We start from the raw sequence: 13,271 nt of genomic DNA on the forward strand, positions 1-13,271 counted from the left end.
CATTAGCTTTCAACAAAATAATTCTTGATATAATTACTAAAAAGCAATTTGGGAAAACTTGAGTTGGGAAAACTTTTTAGTAAATGGCAAGCAATTTGGTAAAACACAAATTATTGAAGCCATTACAAGCAATTTGGGAAAACACAAATTATTGAAGCCATCAAAATCATCAGCTAATATCTGAATATTGTTTTTATATTTCAACTCTTAATTATCTGATTTAGCTAAATTTATACTGAAAGCATGTGGGCCTCATTTGAAAATAATTGGACTCTGTTTTTACGCGAATGTGCTAAAAGAAAAAAACAAATATTGACCACTCACAACACATTTATGAAAACGCATATTTTCCAACAAACAATACATCAGTTACCAGGTAATATCAGTAGAAACTTTTTTGAATTACAAGGAGTTGGATGGGACCTATCAATGATGAGAATAAGCTACAAGTTGACGAAAAGAACAACAAAAACTGAAAAGTTAAAAAAAATTGTATCAAACTTAAGACTATTTCCTATAATCTGGCAGAATTGAGTAGTATCACTCATTTTTTTTCTCATTTAGAAGCTTATGAGACCTCTCAGCATTTTACGACTACATAAAGAATTAAAAAAAAACAGGAAGTGTCGAAGCCATTAAAAAATTAATTTTTGAATAAACTTTTTTTTCATTTAATCTTTTAACAGCAATGGGATTCTTGTTTCTTTAACAATAAAACTTCAAAATCAAGAAATATTAACAAAAATATTAAAACCACGAAGTTTTTGAGAAAACCCGTAGTATCAACGCCATTAATTTCAGTGGCTTTCAACGGAAGTCAATAAATACGCTAACTTATGCCTCGATGGGAAGTTAATGCTGTTTGTTGCTCATAAGTCATCAATAGGACATCGAAATGAGTCTTATGACTATTAAAACATAACAAATACTGGCAAAAACCAAAAGTTTAGTGGAGAAGTGCGAGAAGAAAGTGTCGAAGCCATTTAAACCATAAGCTTTTCTCTGAAAACTTTATCCATGATTCATTTAACGTCATCTCTAAGCCAATGGGAACTCTCGTTTTTTGGAATAATGTAATAAGATTTCAAAAGGAACCAAAATTGAGAGATTGTCCAAAAATACAAAAAAATATATATGAAAACTCGTGGCATCCAAGTCATAAAACCAATAAGAAGATAAAAACCGCTGATCCGACTTATTTTTGTTGCAGTAGAAAGGAAGGGGTCCTGTCCTTACTGAGACTGACGTCCTATTCACAAAATTAAGTTTAAGATCGTTTAACGTTCAAGAAAAAATTTTTTTGGAAAATTATTTTTAAAGTCTTAACAGCCATTAACTGTCCACTCGAAGCTTTAGATAGGTTCACTTAATGTTCCTTAGAAGGCCTGATGCACTTTTAGTAAACGAGTCAACGCCATACGACTACAAAATTTATGTAAAATCTCAAAGAAAATCAAAATTTCAGTAAACATTACGAACACTCAAGAGTCGTAGCCAAAAATTATGAGCGATTCCTTGAAAACTAATATTTTGTTTATGGGGCATCATCTGACTGTAAATAAAGTTTGCAATTAACGTAACCTCGATATGAAAGGTGACTAGTCTCTAAGTGACTTAAATAAACAAAAAATATGAAAAGTTTTCTAAAAAAAGAGCTCTCAAATAGAATTCGAAATATTTGATAGTAAACTTCTCTGTGAGACCAGAACTAGCCTTTTTTTGTCTCCGTTCGTCTCTAAGAAACACCAAATTGATGCAATTTGTAGCGTGAAATGTAATTTTGAAATAATTTTTTCATAGAGAAAGTGTTAATTTGAACAAATATTACGCTAAAAGTCAACAAAATCATGCCAAATATCCCGTGTTCGCAAAAAATTTAAAACCTCGATAAGTCCTCGAAAAAGTGAAATGCAAAAAAATCTTTTTTGTTTCGAATTCTATGCTGGACGTGCTTCTTAATGATACCTTTCTCAACGATGAATATATCGATCGGCCACAATTGACTGAACAAAAAACTCATTTGATAATAAAGTATCCCCCCCCCCCACAAGTGGTGTCGGAACACTAAATTTTGAGTTTTAATTTTATTTAAAATGTTAGATGTTCAACCAGTTAAAAGTACTGATATGAGTTGATACAAGCAGCGTCAACTCAGTCTGCTAGTAGTAAGCTCCTAATTGTATAATTCAGATAATTTTTATCTTTTTTCAGCGTTGTCTTTAAAGGTCTGCGCTCACAGTCAAATTTGCACCATGGCCTCACCAGCTCATAGCCTTACCATGGTAATTTGCTTTTAGAACGTAAAAATCTTCTTTGGAATAGAGACGAAACAGTTCTGCGCGAGATTTTTGAAGTGTAATATCATGACTAATAATCACTGTTTCTCTTTTCACCGGCTGAGTTCATCACGAATGATATTTAAAAATTCCTAATTGCAATTGCGGTAATCAGTTAATGGGATTCTGTTTTTGTTCTAATACATTTGTACTTGGTATAATATCACTCGATTTTTAGTTCTGTCCCTATATACCATTGTCTTCCGTTGTAATGAGGCAAAGCTTTATATAATTTTAGGTTTCATTTAACAGCCGAAGTTTTTTACTTAGACGATTTTGTATTTATTATTTTTTGAACTCTGACTTTTATTCGGCTCTATTGTTCTCCATTTTATTGTTCCTTCTTTTTAAAAAAAGAAACTGATTTATCTTTTCGTTGATGACAATTTGAATTAAATCAAAGTAAAATATTTTGTCACCTTGTGTTTTTTTTTATTTCGATACCCTTCTCAGCAAGCAAGTTTTAAACTTCTGGCTTGAAGGTATCGAGTGCTTACTTTAAATGTATGTCATCTGATTCAATCTTCTCAAATATACCTAACGGTTATATCGACTTTGACATTGTTCTATCGCATTCGTTCAAGAGATTCGTTAGCAAAATTTTGTTCGAAACAATTTCCGTATTTGTGGCATTGTCTCACAGAAGTTTATAAATGAGTCTTTGCACTTTTATTACTGCACTTTTTTTAGCTTGTTCTGCTGAACGAGCCTTTATCTTTGTCCTGAAAATTTGATGCCATTTTTTCAGAAGCCCACTTTGCTATTCTTTTCCCTCATTTCCAGTCCCCGTGGTTATGTTGGCATTTATTATAATAGCGTTTAGTGTGTACTTTTGTGGGGCGCTTACTTTGCTCAGATATGAATTATGTATTGTTCCAAAGAGTTTAATACCACCATAGCTACAAGATACGAAGTGTTGTTGTTTTTTTGTAAACTGTTAATTTTCAATTGCTTTGAAAGATTCGTTGAGTTGTATTTCCGCCTTTTTCCGCTAATTTCATTGCAACACTAATCTTCTTCGTTTGATGTCTTTTTGCTGTTTTTCATTAGTTCATTCTATTTTTTATGCTTTTATGGGGACTGCTCAGCAAGAAATTGGCGGGCAATTGGACAATTTCGTTGTCGGGCTGCAGGTTTTAGTCACAATCAAAAAATTAAAATAAACAAAAGAAATCAGTGTAATATTACTCACTTGAAACTGCGTAATTGAAACAAATTCTCAGTACTTTAAAGAGGATGAAAACACTTCACTGAATGCAGAGCACGGAGAAACATTTGCATCCGTTGTTTCATTTCTCGTTGGGTTTCGTTTGTGATTATCAAGGTAATGCTTTCACAACGTTGCTTCTATTTACAACCAACTGTCCTGCCTGTTTAAACAGTGTGAAACATTTAACTGCCAGTCAGGGGTCAATCTTTTGTTGAAAATGTTGATAGGTGCTTTTTTTCACAATGCAATGAGAATGTTCATTTTCATTGCTCCAACTCGTCTGAAGTTACATGAATAGTGTTTTGTGCTTTTCATAGTTCCTTCTGTTGAAAGATGTCAAAACGCTAGTTGTGTTTTTAATGCGTTGACTGAACTAAATTTCAAAAGTCTATTTAAAATAGCCTTTTTGCCTTCATTTTATGACCCCGTTGTCCCTCTATTGTTACTTTTTTTCAAGAGGATGGCGCGTTTAGGAGCAGCTAAGTCTGCTCATTCATTATTCGACTTCTTCACTAGATCTCAAAATTCGATGGTTACATCAACGAAAAAGACAAATTCCTCTTGTAAGCAAATCAGCCACGTCGTCAGGCATGAAAGGTTCTCAATTCTCTGAATTAATTCAGGACGTGCTATATTTTTCTCACTTTTTTGTTGTACATAATTCGACAGCTTTTTAATCACGTGACTCGAAATTATTTTGATTTCTGCATGCTAGTTTCATCCATTCTTTAAATTTATTTTTGCTTGGCTTTATTCTTTAGCAACAATTTAAATGATAACGATAAATTTGGGAAGTGAGTAATTTTGCGAAACAATTTTGCTGCTTTGTACAGTATTGCTACATTTGTGGAAAAAATTCTCATGGCTACAAATAGAGCGTAATGAGAGCACTTCACTTAATACATGGCGAACTGAAACCCATCTTTCCGCTAATTGTTTTTCAAGTTTTGGATTGCTCTCAAAAAAGCAATCTGAAAGACAAAATTTATAGCTGAGGCAAATTTTTCTGCAATATCGTTTGTCTGTATAAAGGTTGTTTTTGCTCAAAAACGTTTTTAACCAAAAGATCAAAATCAAAGTCTCAAATCCCTTGATTCCCTGTGCAAGTATATATATTTTGGAAGTCCGTATTGTCAAGCTATCAGTTCTATCTGACACCGCCGTGTCTGTGTAATCTGCATGAAAGTATTGGAACATTTGTTGGAAAAAAAGTTGAAAGAGCTTTTTTATGACTTGTTCGGGTTTCAAAATAATTGATACCAAAATTCATAACCCTTGTTTGTTATAATACGGCAGTGTTTTTATTTTTGGAGCATTTACGATGTATAGAAATTGTTGACAATAAAAATGGCCCAGAAGCCACAACTAGAGGGTCTGTGTGAATATCCGTGGTGCTGAATGTTTTAACATCCCTTCAGTAGGGCATGGAACGTTGCGTTGACATAATTGAAGTGGAACTAGTTTCAATATATTATTTGTTTGCAATGGGGCATTTTTGCAACTGGTGTTATGATGGTAGGCTGCTCCATAGTTAAATTGTCATGAAAATTTATCTTCACGTTCATTTTTGATTATCGTTTTATTTATACAACAGCCATTAATTAATCATTTTAACTTTGAAATCATGTACATTAGTTTATCTCACCAATTAGATTCGCTATGTTGAGTATTATCTGTCATCATTTATCACCACGAAAAAATTGTGATTTGAAGGATTTGAGAATTGAGAATGCGTTAGATATGAGTTTTTGATCACCGAGCGGTTTTTCCTGACCTACTGATTTAACCCTAATATGAACTTTTTTGACCTGTGTTTACTCGAATGCTTTTGCTTCTGAAGTGTGATGATAATATAATGCGACCTTTGATTGTCAGCGCCTACTAGAGATATTTTGAAGCAGCACATTTTAGTGAATGGCTCGTTTATAAAAGAATGTCTGGGATTCAAAATGCTTTTGATTGGTGTTATATTTGCACGCATGATGCGTTGTTGCAACATAAAAAGGCGAAAGATGAGTTCACCACTCATGTATCAATCAACCCTCTTCCTTTCTATCTAGCTATCTATCTATAGAGAATCACTGCTGACGTCACTACAGTCTGTTTTCCCTTTCCCCTCTCCGCACTGTGCCACGGTGTTATATCTCTCCACGGTGTAGTGTATATCTGCTACGCTCTCTGCACATACCATCGTATTTCGCTAAGCTGTGTGCAGACGTGGAGGTGGATTTTAATCTGCTCTATCTATTTTTACTATTTTCTATCTTTTTCCCATTTTTTCTTTCCAAGCTCTCTGCTTTTTCTCTCTCCTCTCATCATCGGCATTTTTTGGTTAGTAGGTTGGTTGCTTGCGCTATAGAGGAAGGAAAATTGATTATTAATGAATAATATCTTCTGCTGTGGCTGTTACTTCCATTGCTTTTCATTACTATACTATACTACACTATAACCCATCTCCCAGGTTAAGCGCAGGTGTAGTGTTATGCAGATGTACTTCTGTATCGAATTTAACTAATGGTTACGCGCATCCACTCTGAGCTAATGCCGTTTTTAATTCATACAGTAATATCGAAAATCTTCGAATATGATTTTTGAGCAATGCTGTATGTATTGTTCATGCGCTTACCGATTCCGTTGTGCTTTCTAACAGGGTGTACAAATTTTTCGGTGAAAATAAAAGACGTTTGGAGGATTTTTAAGACAACTGCTACTTAACTAAGTGGGATGGTTGCTTAAGGGTGGTGACAAGAATCTACAAGTATTTGGTTATTTGGTTTGTTAATGTTCATTCGCGTGTATTCCAATTGCAAGCCAGCCTCCGCCGCGTCCTTGTTTTCCCCGGCTGAAGAGTTTCAATTTCTTCTCTTTTTTCCTTTCCACCCCTCTTTCCACTCCAACAAGCTACTCCCTGCTCCCTTGGCCCTCTATTATTACCAGTTCTCTATTCCCCATCCATTCTCTGTTTTGCTGTCCCCTCAATCCAATTCAATTAAGCTTGTATGCTGTATATTATGTGGATTCCTCCCACCTCTGTGTGTAGCTTGGGGGTTCCAGGACACAAATTCCGATACAGAAACGGTCGCCATTAATATCTTATGCCGCTAGCGTAAACTGATTTTCTTGTTCGACAGTATATACATGAGTTGTTTACAGAACTATTTGTTTACTTTCCATTCAAGAAATGGTTTATATTAAAATGTGATTTTAAAAGGCTTCATTTTACCATAATTTCAGCGTAGGTTGGTTTTCTGGCCATATTTGAGCTGCCTTGAATCGTGCTCTGTTACTGTGACATTTTTTGCCTTGAAATTCGCCCTTCTTCCGAGTGTATCTTTTAAAGGATTTTTGATTTTATTCTATTCTTCATATTGTTTTGCTGGTATTATATGGTACAGAGCTTATCTTACATTGACAATCCTCTTACGCGGAGTAAACATACTTCACTGCATGTCTGTATTCAGTACTTAATGACAGACTAAGTCTGCCGTGTTTACTTTGTACCGTTTTCAAGTCTTTCATGCTCTAGCAATCCTCTGGGAATTGAGCCTCGGATCAGTCCATTGATAGTAATTTTTGTCTTTATTGAAAAGCTGAAAGCTTCCAGTGATCTTTTAAAGTCCTTGTTCTTAATATTAACGATTAGTTTGAAATAGAATAAGCATGCAGTAATGCTTAAGTGGTACCAGTATTTAAAAGCATTTAAAAGCGATCTTGCTTTTAAGGACCAACTTTCTCGTTGTTGTTTGCTAATTTACTGGTGTAGACTCACGTATTGGCATCAAAAGATGTCAACTATCTAGTTTTGTTTCCAGCAGCAATTGTCAATCACGAATATTCTGGCGTCTATTAATCGGCGCCTTTTTGTTATTTGAATGATTTCATGAGCATGCGCGTACAAAGACTGGTCTGTTTTAAGCTACCAGAAAAATTGGCAACTTTTTAACTAAAAATTTATTAAGCTGTTGGAGATATTAGGAAAGTTTTATCAACAAAATGCCCTGTTGTATGTTTAGAATTTTGCCAATGTTTTCGATATCTTCATTCAATTAATTTCTATTTTGATTACGAACTCACGTATTGAGGGAAGGAGCTTCTAAGCCAGGCTAGCCTGACTCTTTGACTCTTTTTCTGTCATTTTTGACCTCTTGGAGCATATACAGGACAAAGATCCGAGGAGGGTATCTATTGAAAGCCATTGAAGCGACAATTATTTCATAGTTAATTTCTTGAATTCGAGCTGAAAAATTTAAAAGATGTCTTTTTTTCTAAATTAACTGATCAGCGTAAATTTGGATCTGTAATCATTTAGAACGTCACGCAATCGGAATAAAACGCCTCAGAAAAATTTATAACTTGACCTGTAGAAGAGAAATGGCTTGACACGCAGAATAAGTTAGAATAACTGATTGACTTGAGAAAAATGGAGAGCTGAAATTTGTGTATGATCTTGCCATTTTAAAACAACAACTTAAATTCAAGATGATGTGAAGTTTTCAAGATGATGCTAAGGCCTATGAAACAACTGATTCTGGATGACGTCAAAACTAAATGTTTTTGTCACGTTCAAAAATTTTAATTTCAATTTTCTCACATATTTTGATTTCTTATTCTTTTTATTGTGGAATACAAATGCGCCATAACGGAGGTTTCTGAAACAAATGATTTGCTTGAGGCTTTATAGTTGCTCTAGATAAGTCAATTCAATTTCAGAGTTGAAAAACCCGATATTTCAAAATTTGGTAGCCACAGATTTGAGATTTGTTGTTCCTCTGTATTTTTTATTCGTTTTCAGTGGACGAAATCGCATATTTTTCCGAACTATTTATCTATGTTGGGTTGCATGGCGGATGGTCACCGTACTCACATCAAGATGAATCAGTATTTTAGGTTACATTCGAGCTTTTCAGGTTAGTATGCGGTAACTACCTAAACACAAAAATCAGGGAGCAATACTTATTTGTTAAAACATTTTTATAGGTAAAGAATTTTATAATTTAAAACGTTACTATTGATGATTATTCATTGGTCAGTTTTAATCTTTTTGACATTAGCATGAAGAGGAACAGTTGAAAGTTTCTTCACTGTCAGTTGTTTTTGATTCCGACAGTAGGAGTGTTTGTTTTATAAATTGGGTTGCTGATAACGAACAAATGATTTTTTCCCTGTAAAAATGCAATTTATTCATAATTGAAATTTGATAGTTAGATTTAATACTAAATAAAATGAATAATAAATTATAAAATGTAAAAAAAACATGAAACTGTAATGAAATCAAAGTAGGAAATATCAAATTGAATTCAATTTGTTTATTTCCGAGTGGAAACAATTTCAGAAGATGCAATTTTTGTGATTTTATAAAAAAATTGTTATCCTCATTTGCTTTCTTATGCCAAATATACTTTTGTTATCTTCTATCATTTTCTCGTATCCTGGGCAGTATTTTTTCCCCTTGAAATTCGCCCTTTTTCCGAGTGTATCTTATAAAGGATTTTTGATTTTATTCTATTCTTCATATTGTTTTGCTGGTATTATATGGTACAGAGCTTATCTTACGGAGACAATCTTTTTACGCAGAGTAAACATACTTCACTGCATGTCTGTATTCAGTACTTAATGACAGACTAAGTCTGCCGTGTTGACTTTGTAACGTTTTCAAGTCATTGATGCTCTAGCAATCCTCTGGTAATTGAGCCTCGGATCAGTCCATTGATAGTAATTTTTGTCTTATTGAAAAGCTGAAAGCTTCCAGTGATCTTTTAAAGTCCTTGTTCTTAATATTAACGATTAGTTTGAAATAGACTAAGCTTGCAGTAATGCTTAATTAGTGCCAGTGTTTAAAAGCAATCTTGCTTTTAAGGACCCACTTTCTCGTTGTTTTTTTTGGTTAATTTACTGCTGTAAACTCACTTATTGGCATCAAAGATGTCAGCTATCTAGATTTTTTTCCAGCAACAATTGCCAATCACAAGTCTTCGGGCGTCTAATAATCGGCGCCTTTTTGTTGCTTGAATGATTTCATGAGCATGCGCGTACAAAGACTGGTCTGTTTTAAGCTACCAGAAAAATTGGAAACTTTTTAACTAAAAATTTATTAAGCTGTTGGAGATATTAGGAAAGTTTTCTCAACAAAATGCCCTGTTGTATGTTTAGAATTTTGCAAATGTTTTCGATATCTTCATTCAATTAATTTCTATTTTGATTACGAACTCACGTATTGAGGGAAGGAGCTTCTAAGCCAGCCTAGCCTGACTTTTTCTGTCATTTTTGACCTCTTGGAGCATTTACAGGACAAAGATCTGAGGAGGGTATCTATTGAAAGCTATTGAAGCGACAATTATTTCATAGTTAATTTCTTGAATTCGAGCTGAAAAATTTAAAAGATGTCTTTTTTTCTTAATTAACTGATCAGCGTAAATTTGGATCTGTAATCATTTAGAACGTCACGCAATCGGAATAAAACGCCTCAGAAAAAATTATAACTTGACCTGTAGAAGAGAAATTGCTTGACACGCAAAATAAGTTAGAATAACTGATTGAATTGAGAAAAATGGAGAGCTGAAATTTGTGTATGATCTTGCCATTTTAAAACAACAACTCAAATTCAAGATGATGTGAATTTTTCAAGATGCTGCTAAGGCCTATGAAACAACTGATTCTGCATGACGTCAAAACTAAATGTTTTTGTCACGTTCAAAAATTTTCAATTTTCTCACATCTTTTGATTTCTTATTCTTTTTATTGTGGAATACAAATGCGCCATAACGGAGGTTTCTGAAACAAATGATTTGCTTGAGGCTTTATAGTTGCTCTAGATAAGTCAATTCAATTTCAGAGTTGAAAAACCCGATATTTCAAAATTTGGTAGCCACAGATTTGAGATTTGTTGTTCCTCTGTATTTTTTATTCGTTTTCAGTGGACGAAATCGCATATTTTTCCGAACTATTTATCTATGTTGGGTTGCATGGCGGATGGTCACCGTACTCACATCAAGATGAATCAGTATTTTAGGTTACATTCGAGCTTTTCAGGTTAGTATGCGGTAACTACCTAAACACAAAAATCAGGGAGCAATACTTATTTGTTAAAACATTTTTATAGGTAAAGAATTTTATAATTTAAAACGTTACTATTGATGATTATTCATTGGTCAGTTTTAATCTTTTTGACATTAGCATGAAGAGGAACAGTTGAAAGTTTCTTCACTGTCAGTTGTTTTTGATTCCGACAGTAGGAGTGTTTGTTTTATAAATTGGGTTGCTGATAACGAACAAATGATTTTTTCCCTGTAAAAATGCAATTTATTCATAATTGAAATTTGATAGTTAGATTTAATACTAAATAAAATGAATAATAAATTATAAAATGTAAAAAAAACATGAAACTGTAATGAAATCAAAGTAGGAAATATCAAATTGAATTCAATTTGTTTATTTCCGAGTGGAAACAATTTCAGAAGATGCAATTTTTGTGATTTTATAAAAAAATTGTTATCCTCATTTGCTTTCTTATGCCAAATATACTTTTGTTATCTTCTATCATTTTCTCTTATCCTGGGCAATATTTTTTTCTTAAAAAGATTGTTTTAGCTAACAGATTTCGGAAATTGGTTTATGCACAGTTCAAATACTCTTTCTTGACAATCCCGAGTTAAAAACTGTCAAATTGATTTTCAAGACTTTTAAAATCTTCTCAATTTGAGGAAAGTGTCATCATTCACTCGAGTAAGGACAATATCATTCCCTCTGTAAAATATTATTTGCCACAGAAATTTTTTACTTGAAGCATGTTAATGCGTTTATTTTTGTGCTCGTCACTATCAACACAAAAAATGAATTTTTGAATTTCTACGGTAAAATAACTTCACCGAAATCTTTCATCTAGATGTTTTAGCAGCTTGAAGTTAAGGTTATTCAAGGTTTCCTTGCCCGCATTTTCTGGATGCGTTCGGCTATCCATCCAGTTGAGCTATTTTTTCAATCTTTTTTCATTGAATTTTGTTTTTACAGCAATTCAATTATTAGCCCTATTTGTTTTTATTTACATAAAGCGCTACATAGATGGATTAAAATGAAAAAAATTTTCTAAAAAAATTTTGCGTTTATGTTTTTGCTATCTGCTCTTCTTCGCATAAATTAGCACTAATGAGAATCTTCTGATTAGTATTGTTAGATAAGGGCGTCTACTTTACTCCGCAAAGTACCTAATTGTGTTCCGATCTTAAATGTTTTGAACCCCCCCCCCAGTCGTATACTACCAGTCTGTTTTCACCTTCCAAATATGTAATTTTTGGTCCATAGGGATCCCTTATTTTAATCATAATAAATTGGCGACACCGGTACACGGTTTGATGGTTTTTTGTTACCGGTTGTCAAAAAATAACTGCCTTAAAGCCAATCCTATGAAAGATAAGCGCAAAAAAAGTAAAAATACGCATTATTATTTGTCTGCGTACATCATAAGCAAGTTTGAATTACTCTAAATGTGTTAATTTCAAAACTTCGCTGCATCGGTGAATTGTAAGTGTCGTTCGGTTCGTGCATAATTGTATATGTAAGTGTATGAAATGCAAGCAATATGCTATAACATGTGTGGGGGGGGGGGGTAGGCAAAATCAGAAAAGATCATTTTGTTCAGTATTTGATTATTTTAAACGTTTATTCGAAAACCAACACAGTGCTTGAGAGTCAGATTGTTTTATATTAACAAGCTGGTTGCTGTGTTGCAAAAATGTCTCTTTTAAAGTGCTGCGTAGGAGCTACACTGTGTATGTAAATTAACGTAAGATAGCGTCGTTATGCAGGGAAAATCATCAGTGAAGCATTATTTGAAGTGATCATTTTACAACAGAAAAAAATGGATAAACAAGAAATATACTGCAAAAGGAAGTTTGAATTAGTTCAAAAAGCTTTCTCTAATGTTTCTCTCAACTTTCGTTCTTGAAAATGACGGGAAAATACTTCTATGCTTTTACAACGTTTTAATTGATCTTAAATATGGCTAGCCAGCAGTCGCCAAGTTACCGCTCACCTTTCATTTTTATGTTGCGTTTCTTATCAAGTGAAACGTGGAGTGAGTTAGAATTCTAGATTGTAATACAATATCTTCAGCAGTGTTCTGTAATCTTTTAATATAAAAACTTCTAATTTTGAAGAGTGATAACATAAAATGCAGGTGCTGTAGATAAAATGTCTGAAATTTTAACGACTACTAGCTTTCATTTCAGTGCTAATCTTTGCTTTTAATTTACATGTCAAATGTCTTTGTACAATAACATTTGACAATTTGTCAAACAATAAAAATGCAGAAATTGCTTTCACTTTTTGGACTCAATGGTTCCGATCATCATGTATTTTTTTTGTTCTGACCTACTTTAGTGGGGGAAGAACTATATCCTCAAATGGGTTTTTTGTTCAGTCAATTTATCGATATATTAATTGTAGAGGGTTGTGGGTGGTATCATTAGAAAACCCGTCCAGTGTAGAATATATAATAAAAAATATTGTATTTGTTCATATCCGTATTTTTACGCATTTTTTCTCATTTTTGGTGAATATGTTACAATTCGTTGTTCGTTTTACCTCTGAAGATTTTACCTCTGAGTGTTGACGAACTATTTGATCCAATTTTTTGATTAAATTTTTTCGAAATTTAGCTTTTTAATCAAAAATGGCACGAAATAACCACTTAAATTTGCCGGATTAGCACACCTAAAAACTGCTGACAC

This window comes from Convolutriloba macropyga, chromosome 1, assembly GCF_964194025.1.
Source record: "Convolutriloba macropyga chromosome 1, txConMacr16.3, whole genome shotgun sequence".
Taxonomy (NCBI): Eukaryota; Metazoa; Xenacoelomorpha; order Acoela; family Convolutidae; genus Convolutriloba; species Convolutriloba macropyga.